This window comes from Triplophysa dalaica, unplaced genomic scaffold, assembly GCF_015846415.1.
Source record: "Triplophysa dalaica isolate WHDGS20190420 unplaced genomic scaffold, ASM1584641v1 Contig12, whole genome shotgun sequence".
Lineage (NCBI taxonomy): Eukaryota > Metazoa > Chordata > Actinopteri > Cypriniformes > Nemacheilidae > Triplophysa > Triplophysa dalaica.
Window position 1 is genome coordinate 116,698 of NW_026622646.1, and position 11,759 is coordinate 128,456.

The 11,759-nt window shown below is 37.2% G+C and overlaps 1 protein-coding gene across 3 annotated transcripts in view; it reads left to right on the forward strand.

Moving 5' to 3' along the window:
• Positions 1–3,369: 3,369 nt before the first annotated feature.
• LOC130417081 (NACHT, LRR and PYD domains-containing protein 12-like) overlaps positions 3,370–11,759 on the forward strand; it is an 89,807-nt gene continuing 81,417 nt past the window's right edge. For all 3 annotated transcript variants that reach the window (XM_056742387.1, XM_056742388.1, XM_056742389.1), the window contains exon 1: positions 3,370–3,398. The gene's annotated coding sequence lies outside the window, so the exon portion shown is untranslated. The remainder of the gene's footprint in view (positions 3,399–11,759) is intronic.

Here is an 11,759-nt window from a genome sequence, read left to right on the forward strand (position 1 = left end):
ATGCGGTGAAAGGTTTATGGGCTGTTTATCACTGCTTTCTGAGTCAGTAAAAAGTTCTATTTAATGTACTTTGGTATTCTAACCGTGACTTTAATTGCTCCCTTATCCACATATGTGCATTGTGTGGTTGAAGCATGAAAAACATAGTTTGAACCCTTTTCAATAAATACATTTTATTTAGGAACATCTGTAAAATTAGAACTTGTATATTACAGCATATTTCATCACTTAAGTCTTATATAAGTGTGTGTGCGGTGACCTTTAAGTTGTATATAAAAAACGTAAATATACATATAAGTTATACACCATACAAATAGAATATAAATATAAGTCTACCACAAAAGACGCGAGATAAAAAACAATTAAATAAGTGATTTGAATTTATTTATTGACCTAACTAAAACAGAAAGATTAGTATGTCACGCATCAAAATAAGAATCAAAATATTACTGGTTCAAAAATGACCCGTTTACACAAACACGGACAAAAATTTTGTGTTATGGCGATACAAACGATCGTGTCTTCAAATAACACGCCCACAAACTTTGTGTAAAGACGATAGAAAACTCCAAATTACACGAGTTTTGCGTTATACATTACACGCGTAATGCATTGACCCCGTTCGCGTTCCAAACACAGATGGAACGGAACATTCTTTTTGTGTGGAATTTCACAAATGGTGTCTCTACCTATAGTATTGCATTTTTACAAAAAAATGATAAGATAAAGCACATTTAATGGATGCAACGGAAGAAATTACTGGCCAAAAGAATTCGATGCGTACACTGCAGAAGAAAAATGAAGTTTGTCAAAGACAAGAGCAAAGATGGATATACCTGATAAGTAGGCCAAATAAAAGCATTAAACAGTTTTCTTGTTGTTTATTCATTTATTTATAAAAATGCAGGGTATGCAGTCGCAAACAGAACCACGGCCATAAAAAGAAGAAGTCTGTCAGGACTGGAATGATTTTTTTCAAAATCCCACATAGGACTACATGAGTGGCTGCTGTTTGTTTACAGGTAATTTATAAATAATAAAAAAATGTCATTAAACACCAAAAGTACCATTGGACATATTAGAGGGGTTTTCCTTAAAAAATATCAGGTGAATGTTGATAAATAATCACAATGTTTAGGGTATTTTTTTATTATAATTATATATGGTTAACGAATAACTGCTGTAAACAGTACACTTCAAAATAAGAATCCTGGTGAATAAAGTGCTTATGATTATTCATATAGCCCCACTTCACTTGACATGATTTCTATATTCTTATATTGCTAATATCGACTCAATAGTCTTTTTAATGCCTTTCTGTTAACACAGAGGTTGATGAATTCTGGATTCTCCAGAAATGGACTGATATTTTACCTAAAACTATTTTATTATATATGTAATTATATAATGAAAACAGCTGCTCAAATTCACTTTGGAGAGCATAACATTATCTAAAAGGTCCCACTGGTACAAACTGTTACTAAATTACAATATTTACGATTTGTCTCTTAGAGCAATTCACAACTGTTACATTAGCTGGCAATAAATTATTATTTTTTAAGTCTGTATATTAGCACTTTGAGGGATGCTTTACAATTTAAAATACTATATTGTTTATTTTATAGGTTTGCTCAAGGATTAAGATTATGCCAGATTGACATGTTGGAAGATGGAGTGGCTTTCAGTTCAACAACACTCACAAAAATGACAGAAAAACTCCGGAAGAAACACTTATGAAATAAATTCCTATTTTGTTGAATTAAACTGTGGTGTGCATCGTGGGTTTGAGGAGTTTGTAAAAAAATGTATAATCCATGTGCTTGAACCAAAACAAGATGATAGAGCTTGTTATTTCATTAAAAGGTATGCAGACTATGCACAAAGGCATTGAGAAGAAAAAAAGAAAGCAAGACATCAGTTTGTTGTAATTGATGAGTCCATATTCACTCATAAAAGGAAGGTAAATATATGTGTTTACTCAAATAAATGTATTTTTTTCAATCACAAATCTAGTTCAGTAATTTAATGCATTGGTTAACCAAGATTTTGTGTGAATATTCCCTTGAAGTTCTCCCAAAAAATTAAATTCTGTCATCATTTACAATCTGGAACAATCTGAGTGTGAGAAAATTATGACAAGATTTAATTTTTTGGTCGAAGTATCCCTTTATATCCTATTGTCTGTTTGTGTATTCGTAACTGAAATATACAATATAACCGTGGACGGTTTGGCGGCACATGGGCAAGACAAGGATGGGTGTTTGGTCTGTTAGAAGTGAACCACAGTAGCCGAAGACCTATTCTTAAGGTGGACCCATCACGATCACGCAGAACTCAGATTCCAATCATTAAACAGCATGTGCCAAGAGGTTCAACAATTTACAGCGATTCCTGGAGGGCATAAGCTTGGCCTGCTGACTATACAAGGACATCGTCACTATCCATTTAACCACATAAACAACTTTGTTGATCCACATACTGGCAGCCACACTCAGCATATTGAGAGGTGTTGGGCAACAATTAAAGGACAAGTTTGGAGACTGAGGGGGAACCGCACACAGAAGATGCTAAAAAGTCACCTGAATTTTATTGAATGGACATACTGGCTGGGAAAGAGAAGCAAAAGCATCTTTGGAAGGCTCGTTAATGATATAAATCAAAAATACAAAGCGTGCGGATAAGGTGAATGTGTATATTTGCTAAACTATGCAAATATCTATTGTTTTCAGGATTTTGAAGCAGAAATCAATTCACACTGAATGTTTACATGCAGCAGGATATACATGTTAATTTATCATATCAATTTAGCTCTGTACTATTGAGATCATATTTTATATTGCAGTGGCCTCAAACTCAATCAAAACTCCTGAAGTCGACTAATCTACAGAGTTAAGATCTAACCAGCTCCAACTCACACCTGCTTGGAAGTTTCTAGTTATCCTGAAGACATTGACTAGCGGGATCAAATCCAAATCAAATCTCTTTATTGTCACTCAACCATATACACAAGTGGAACAGGAGGTGAAAAACTTGGGAAAACCGATCAAACAGTTGAGATGCCTTTCCATGTCCTTTGCGTGTGAAAATAATTCCACAGTGATTTGAATCACTTGTCTCAAATCCGTGGCACATATATTTGTTAAATTAATCCTTGACTTAACCCTTGAACACTAAACCTTTGTCAGACAACATTGCCATGTTTAGTCAAACAAAAACTCACATTCGGAAACAATCTTCCATGACCAGGAAGAACATGACCAGTAAAAGATAGTTTATGGCACATTGATAAGAATGCAGAACAAAGTCTCAAACACTTTCATCATGTGGCAGATAAAAGTCAGTTCAAAATCGAATGTAAAAACATCCATGACGGTCGTCAAACAAACACAAACTACACGGTAAGAACTAAACCATAAACTTCCCTTCAGCTTCTGATATAATGTCTTTATATCTGATCATGTTTTTATTTCACTTTTTGTCGTGTTAATCGATCTGAATACTTGTTTAAACCGATGAGATGTTGAAGAGCTCGAGGATTATCATGAAATCAAACATCAGAGACTTTTCATATCTGAAATAAATACATGATATTGTATTTGTTGTCATATGTGTTTGTTGTCCATGATGTGTTTGTTGTCATAATAAATAATTCAAATCATTTACTTTGTTTTATGGTGTTTTGGGGAAAACTATTAAAGGTGCAATGTGGAAAAAAAGAAGGATCTATTGACAGAATATAGTAATATACATAATGTAACTATGTCTTCAGGGTTTTGAAGACCGAGTATGAGTACCGATATTTTTTTTCTGGTACTCGCCGACACTGATACCTATAACATTTGTTTAAATTATCCAGACTTTTTTTTGACGGATCGCCACAAATGGTGTTTGTTTATGTGTTTGTGTCCTCGTGCAGTGAAACGCTGGCTCTGAAAGCTTCACAAGCATGATGCATTCTGATTCAGTAAACGCAACCGCACCACTCTTTCACACACAATCACGAAAAGCAGAATACATATTTTAAACAGTGTCCGAATATTTCATTAGCTGTTATATTAGCTGTTAACGGTTCAGCGCTAATGTCTTGTTAGGAAATAACACATTTGCCAGATTCCGTGCCATTCCGTGTTTTACAGCAAATTCTGTTTTTATGCAATGCGGAAATCATAGGGCTGTATGTATGTCACATGAGGTATCTGTCATTGGTACCGGTGTGTCATTACGAGTACGAGTACATGAGCTTGGCATCATGCCACTGTGCTTCGAAAAGGGAGTAGTGAGCAGTGGACTGAGCAGGTCGGTTGCAATTTAGATGCCACTAAAATACTATACTATGAAAGGAGGCCTCGTGATCATGTGACCACAGTTATGTTATGTGTTATTATTTTGTCACTGTAATTCCTTGTTCTATGGACTCCCTTTACACAATCCTTAAACAAACATTCTATTAGTCACTCTCTGACAATAAAGAGTCTCCACCACTATACAACTGTCATGAGTCTGCCTCATCATGTCATGTCTATTCTTGGTCTGGTGGCAGATTCGTGACGAAGCCTTATGTTCTATGTGAGAGAGAGATGTTGACCCTATTGGCCTTCGATAGTCTCACTCCGGTCCTCGTCTTTGTTCCCGCCATCTCGTTCCTCGTTACCTTTACCTGAGTGTTTCATCCCCTACACCAGGGCTTCTCAAAGTCTACTTTCAAAGGTCCAAATCTGAATTTACGAAAGTGTCAAAGGTCCGGACAATTTGTTGTTTCAAAATTAGTTTTTAATACACATCCTTATAACTTTTTATAATGAATTAACATATATTTTTTTTTAAAAATAAAGAGTATTTTGCATTTAAAATACATTTACAACTAATCCAAAAGTGGGAAAACATACCAAGAGGTATAGGCCAAAAATAAAATGGTGCAAAATACAGAGCAGTCAAAAGTATGGTGCAAAATACATAGCAGCCTAATGTGAGAAATGGCACTGCCTGTTCTCAATCAGCTGCCTAAACCGTGGCACAAAAGGTGTGGTTGTTAGACGGAGACACTGGCCTAAATGAATGCAGACTCGCACCGATAAGTTGACCCAAACATGGTAAGAACACAGATGGCTACTTTCTTTAGGTTGGGGAAATTTTCAGCTGTGACCATTTTAGTCCAAAATGTAACAGGGTCACACTCCACTTCCCGCAAAGCCACATTTTCCTGCAAGTCAATGAGTTCAGTCTGCAGAGATGCCATGCTTGCCCATGGGAAGATGCTCTTGGTTTCTTTTGAAAACTCTTCAAAATGCTTGACCAGGAATGGAGATGAAATGCAGAGCAGTACCTGTCTGCCTACATTGAAGCCCTCAAACCGCTCCTTGAAATTTTCAGCTAGCTTCTCCAAAAAAGAAAGATGGTGATGATGATGGTGATCGCCACCAGTCTGCTGGAGAAGAGTTGGAAAGTGGACATGTGGCCCTTTGATGTCACTCTTTAAGATCTCCAGCCGCCTTTCAAAGGAGCGTACAGCTGCCATTAGATCACACACTGTGTTGCCTTGGCCCTGGAGCTTCAGATTAAGTTCATTTAAATGTGATGTTATGTCCACTTAAAAGGCCACAAGCTCCATGCTGTCATCATTTCTCAGGAAATCCACGTAATGCTTGGCTTTGACATTCTTCTGCTGGGACAAAAACACCTCTAAATCTTTCCTGATGGCCCAAAATCTCTGCAGGACTCTTCCCTTACTCAGCCACCTGACATTGTTATGGATGAGTATGTCATCATAAGCAGCATTTACCTAGAAAGATAAAAGATAAAACAATAAATACATGATCTTTTTGTGTTCCACAATATATTAAGAAAATTAACACAAACACCCTGTAAATGCAAATGGTTAAAGGCTGTTGTTAGTAGATTAGAAAACTGTTAATCCTTCCAAATTCATACAAATAGATATTCTCCTACATTTTTTTCACAATTAAAAATTATTATATACAAGACAAATACATTTTTTAAATATGGGATTCATCAGACATCAGTCAGTGAGGAGACATTTAGCATTTCCCTGCATGAGCATTAACTTGCCTTGGTAAACCATTAATAACAATTGTTTAAAATGTAAATGCTTTGGCTCTGATGCAGTTATTTCTTGGATGCAGTCTGTCACCACTTAATAAACCCTTAATGACCCACCCACCCTAAAACACAGTACAAGTATGAAGTAAAATAAATACTCACCTCAGTCAGGAATGCTCGCAAAAGACGGTGCTGATGAGCAGAGGATGCTCTCAGGTAATTCACAAGCTTCATAATAGTGTCCATGACGTCTGAATATTCTTTTCCAAGGCTAGCACACAGCACAGACTGGTGTATTATGCAGTGGTATATCAGCAGGCTTGAGTGCTCCTTTTTCAGGCGTTGGACAGCTCCCTTCTCCCTCCCTATCATGGCTGGAGCACCATCAGTAGCAATGGACACAACATTCTTGACATCAATTCCCCTTTCATTAAGCATCTTCATGATAGCTTCATAATGAGTGAGTGTGTGTGCCCTGCGATGGGTTGGCACTCCATCCAGGGTGTATCCTGCCTTGATGCCCGATGACTCCTGAGATATGCGCTGGCTCCCCGTGACCTGAGGTAGTTCGGATAAGCGGTAGAAAATGGAATGGAATGATAGCTTCATAGATGTCCTCTTCTCTTGTGTGACAGAGTGTAGTAAGGCCCAGTAAATCTTCACAGAATGTCCCCTTTGCCTTGCTTAAGTATCTGACAAACACACATAGCTGGGCTTGGTCTGTGCCATCTGTGGACTCATCCGCTGCAAGTGAAATGTAGGGTGCATCTTTGATATCATCAGTTAACTGCTTAAGTAAGTCATGGGCAACTACCTCTGTCCTCCTGAGTGAAGTGTCGTTGGACAGTGAAATTTTTTTAAATATCTCTGAGATGTCCTGTCTATCCTTTCCCCTTAAACAAAGCCTCTGCTATCTCTACTAGACACTCCTTAACTACCTCTGCATGAGAGAATGGCTTCTAATTTTTGCCTAGGACCCAGGCCACTCAAAAGGATGCTTCTGTAGCTCTCTCTTGCTGTGTTAGAGCTCTCACAAGCAACTTATTTGTTGATTCATATGAAGACCTTAGCTGTCGTAGTTTTGTTGTCCTCACCTCTGTGTTGTGTGGATACTGTTGTTCAAAATATCACTGTGTTTTGTTTCATAGTGCCGTTTGACATTTCCACTTTTTATAATTCCAACTGTCTCGTTGCAAATTAAACAGAACGGCTTTGTGCTGGATTGGGGCAAAATGAATCCGTACCTCTCTGTCCAGTCATCTTTAAAAGCTCTGTTTTCTTCGTCAACTTTTCTTTTATTAGTAACGGACATCCTCACCTGTAGAACCTCGGTGAAGTGTCGTTTTATTAACCCGCTCGATTACGTCCAACGTCATACGCTTACTGGATTTCATGGAAGCAATTGACATTGCATGCTTTTGAATCGCTCTCGCAATAGTGCGGAGTGGTCAGGTCTCGTCTCTCTCTCGCGCGCGCGAGCGGTCATGTGATGTCATGCGTCGATTGGTCTAAGCGGAGCGGCGCCACAAGTCAAACAAGCGGGTCCGGTCCGGACTTTGAGTAGCCCTGCCCTGCGCCTGCCCTTTGTTAATTATCCTTTGTCTGTCTCCCCATAAAACATCCTCATGTTCATTGTTCCTTGCTCATGCATTGTATTTTGTGAACCTTGTATACTGTGTACTGCTGGTCCTGTTGAGCAAGATCATGCGGCCATTAGAAAGGCTGTAGAAAGAGCGATTTCTTATTTATTACGTAAAATAAAGGGTCTGTGGATTTTAAGTATGAGTTTTTAAAGGCTTGTTAAATGTGCTAAAGGCCTAATCGTGTAGTTATCATAACATGTTAAACTTTGTCATTTGTAACATGCCCATTTATAATTGGGTCGTTTCTTAAATGGATGTGACCAAGTGAACCTGAAAAGTTGATTCCTCTCATGTGTACTATATGTGAATATCTGTGTAAGCGTGCGTAGTCAATATGAACCATTACTGCTTGTACTGATTACAAAAGAATCTGCCAATGGGGTAAGAAAATGATCTTGAATTGAGTGACTTCAAGGTAAACCTGAATTCAAGATTATTTTTCTTACCATATTGGCAGACTTTGTTTTGCTTGTTTTAGCACCAATAAAGATAGGCCTACACAGAACAATATTGTTGGGATCACTTTCAGAAAGTGATTTTCCATCTGATGAGCAATAAAACATTATGCCAGTGTAGTACCTGAGACCGATCAGACATGCAATAACTAGTTACATTTCTTAAATATTACAAAAACACCCCTCACCCAACCAGCAAGCTAGTCGCCAGGGGGTCTTCACCCAATCTGCAACTAACACGTAGGCAGGACCAGATCTCTGTTGACCATACCAACCCATACCAGAGTATTTTACAACCCAATGGAATGTAGTGAGCTCAACTCTTTACTCTCTTTGGGGGTAGTACAATGTCGGTCTTGGAGGGCCACAGTCCGGCAGAGTTTAGCTCCAACTTGGCTCAACACACCTGTTTGGAAGTTTCTAGTCTGCTTTGTGAGACCTTGTTTAGCTGTTCAGGTGTTTTTGATTTGGGTTGAAGCTACACTTTGCAGGACACAGGCCCTCCAGGACTGACTTTGGACACCGCTGGGCTAGACTAACAATCCTAAATACATTTATATGGAATTATACATATTATAATTTATAACATTTACATTAATTTACACCAGATAGTTTCTGCTGCTGATTGTATAGACGGTTTCAAAGCAAAAACATAAACAACCGTCACTTAACTTCTGCCACACATACACGTACAGTATTTCTGAAAACAAGCAAAAGAAATAACAAGTAAATGACATTAGCTAGCAAATTTAAAGTATGTCTAACCAGAATAATTTTACGATTACCAGAAGAAGAAGCGTTACTTGGCTAAACTTATATACAACAAAGTTACACGACCCATTCAACAAATAGTCGTTGATATACTCAAATGAATATACAATAAAATTCAACAAATTGTTATTTCAATAGAATTACTATTACGATTAAAAAAATTATCTGATTAATCGCACATAACATTATTTTTAATATACTTTTACATTCTAATAATTTCACATTTAATCTTCAAATTAATTTAGAAACGGCAGATTTCTTTACCAGCAGCATTTTATAAATGAAAGCCAACATTCTGATACTAGTACTGTAACTGATTTTTTATTTATTTGTAGCCATTCAAAAGTATAATTGAGAGCTATCATTTCTAAAATGTAGGAAGATACAGAAATTGAATAGATGTTTTCAAACACTTTACAGTCTTTAATGCTATATTGCAAATTAAATACAGAAGAATTCTCAATAAAGCTACAAAACACATTGAATTCCTCTTTTCTTTTGTTCTTTGATTAACATTAGTGACAGGAGTCACAGCAGTAGATTTAAGAACGCGGCCCCTTTAAGAGCTGTCTCAGCACGCATCTGACGCCACCCCTCTTTTCACAACTCTGCATTCATTTAAAACTTGATTTAACACGTTGATGTCTGTGCTTACGAAAATGCTAAACAACACAAGCTTTCTGTCATAATCGTGTGTGGTTTTATTCATTCAAGCACAAAAGAGACCTTAAAACTGCTGCTCTGCTGTCTGACAGAGATTCACTGATGAAGCCTTGAGCCGTCACTGTATACACCAGACTGGTTGACAGTTGCATTTAGTGTTGCCAACTCTTTTTAATGGAAAGTAGCTAAAGCCTGCCCGAAAAGTCGCTAAATATCGGCAGATGACATCACATGCTAATTTGCATATCAGCGACGTCATCACGTAGTATCTGACAAGCTAAGCGCTTCAGGTCTGCTTCATATCTCTACTCTCTGAGCTGTCGTATAAAGTATTATATTAAAACAATTCACAAAATGAGCAATAAATAGGTTATTAAGTTCTATAATTACAACAAAAACTATGCAGTAGTGAGTGAACTCGACTCCTTAAAACAACACGGCACTAATTATTTTTCATTGAACAGCTGAAATCCGTCTGTGTTCATGTTTACACGTCCATAGTCTTGGCGTTTCATCAAGTTTCGTAATCATAAATGCTTAATCAAGGTCAATAGGTGATTAGTTCTTGGAAACACTGTTCGTACATGCAAACTGTGATTCTCATTCACGCATCAGTACGGTCTTCAGCTGCTTCTCTCTGGTGGGCGCTCACACTGTACAGAGTAGACAGAGAGGTGCTGCACTGGCAAAAACTCGCTCTGCTGTGGCAGTAGAAGTGAAGCAAAATGTTTTGCTTAGTCGCCAAGGCATATTCAGAAAGTAGCTAGACTTGTCGCTAGTCGCTTTTTGAAAAATAAGTCGCTAAAGAGGTCTGAAAAGTCGCTAAATATATAACGACAATGTCGCCAAGTTAGCAACACTGGTTGCGTTTTGCCGCGTCCCACAGCTAGAACCTCTCCGTCTTGATGGAACGTGAACGGGGACAATATTTATAGCGGGAAACGCATGTAATTTGGACGCGTAATCGTGACAATTTTAAACGTGACTTTTTGTTCCGTGTAAACGCAAAGTTTTCAATCGTCTTTACATGAAGTTTTTGGGCGTGTTATTTGAAAACACGTTCATTTGTATCCCCATTAACGCAATATTTTTGGCCTTGTTTTTTTTTGTGGTAGACTTATATTTATATTCTATTTGTATGGTGTATAACTTATATGTATATTTATGTTTTTTATAGACAACTTAAAGGTCACTGCACACACTCTGTATATTGAAGCATATTTCATCACTTATGTCTTATATAAGTTCTAATACTGAATTTTACAGATGTTCCTAAATAAAATGTATTTATTGAAAAGGGTTCAAACTATGTTTTTCATGCTTCAACCACACAATGCACATATGTGGATAAGGGAGCAATTAAAGTCACGGTTAGAATACCAAAGGACATTAAAGAGACCTTTGTACTGACTCAGTGATGAACAGCCCATTAAAGGACAACCTTTCCCCTCATTGTCTTTAAAAGCTTTCAGCTTCTTGCATTGTACAGAATAAAGGAATAAATACAAGAGTGTGCGGATGTCATTGTAATAACTTGTATGATATCACATGGAATGTACACAGTGGTCCAAAGTTTACATACAACTTGCAGAATCCTGAAAATTATTTAATAAAATGTAATTTATTCAAATAAATTAAATTTAGAAGATTTGTTTTTAATTTAGTTCTGCCCCGACATATTATTTCACATATAGACCACAAAACAGAATAATAAAGGAATTTATTATTCTAATGCACTAATGCAAATGTAATCTAAAACAGAGCAACGCTATTAGCTGGTGAACGGTCTGATGCGAACAACCGAATTTAAAATTCGTATTTACGTGTTCAAAGTGATCGTGTTGACGCATCCAAATTTCACACTTTTCATGTTAAAAGTATTGTCCCCGATACGTCTTCACTGAACGCATCAAAGGAACGGTTTCAAATCGAAATCCAGTGGTTTAAAAGCCTTAACACGAATAAGAACGTGATTATATAATGTAATGCTAGACAAAGTATGACAAAACTAATGGAGTTCAAATTACACAATGTCAAATTTTTTTTTTAAAACAAAGATCTGCTATCTGAGACTCACAATCTGATTTCTAACTGTGCGGGTTTTAATGCCCATGACTCATCTGGGGGTGTGAATAAACTCTGTATGAACTCCTCTTATCTTTGAAAATGT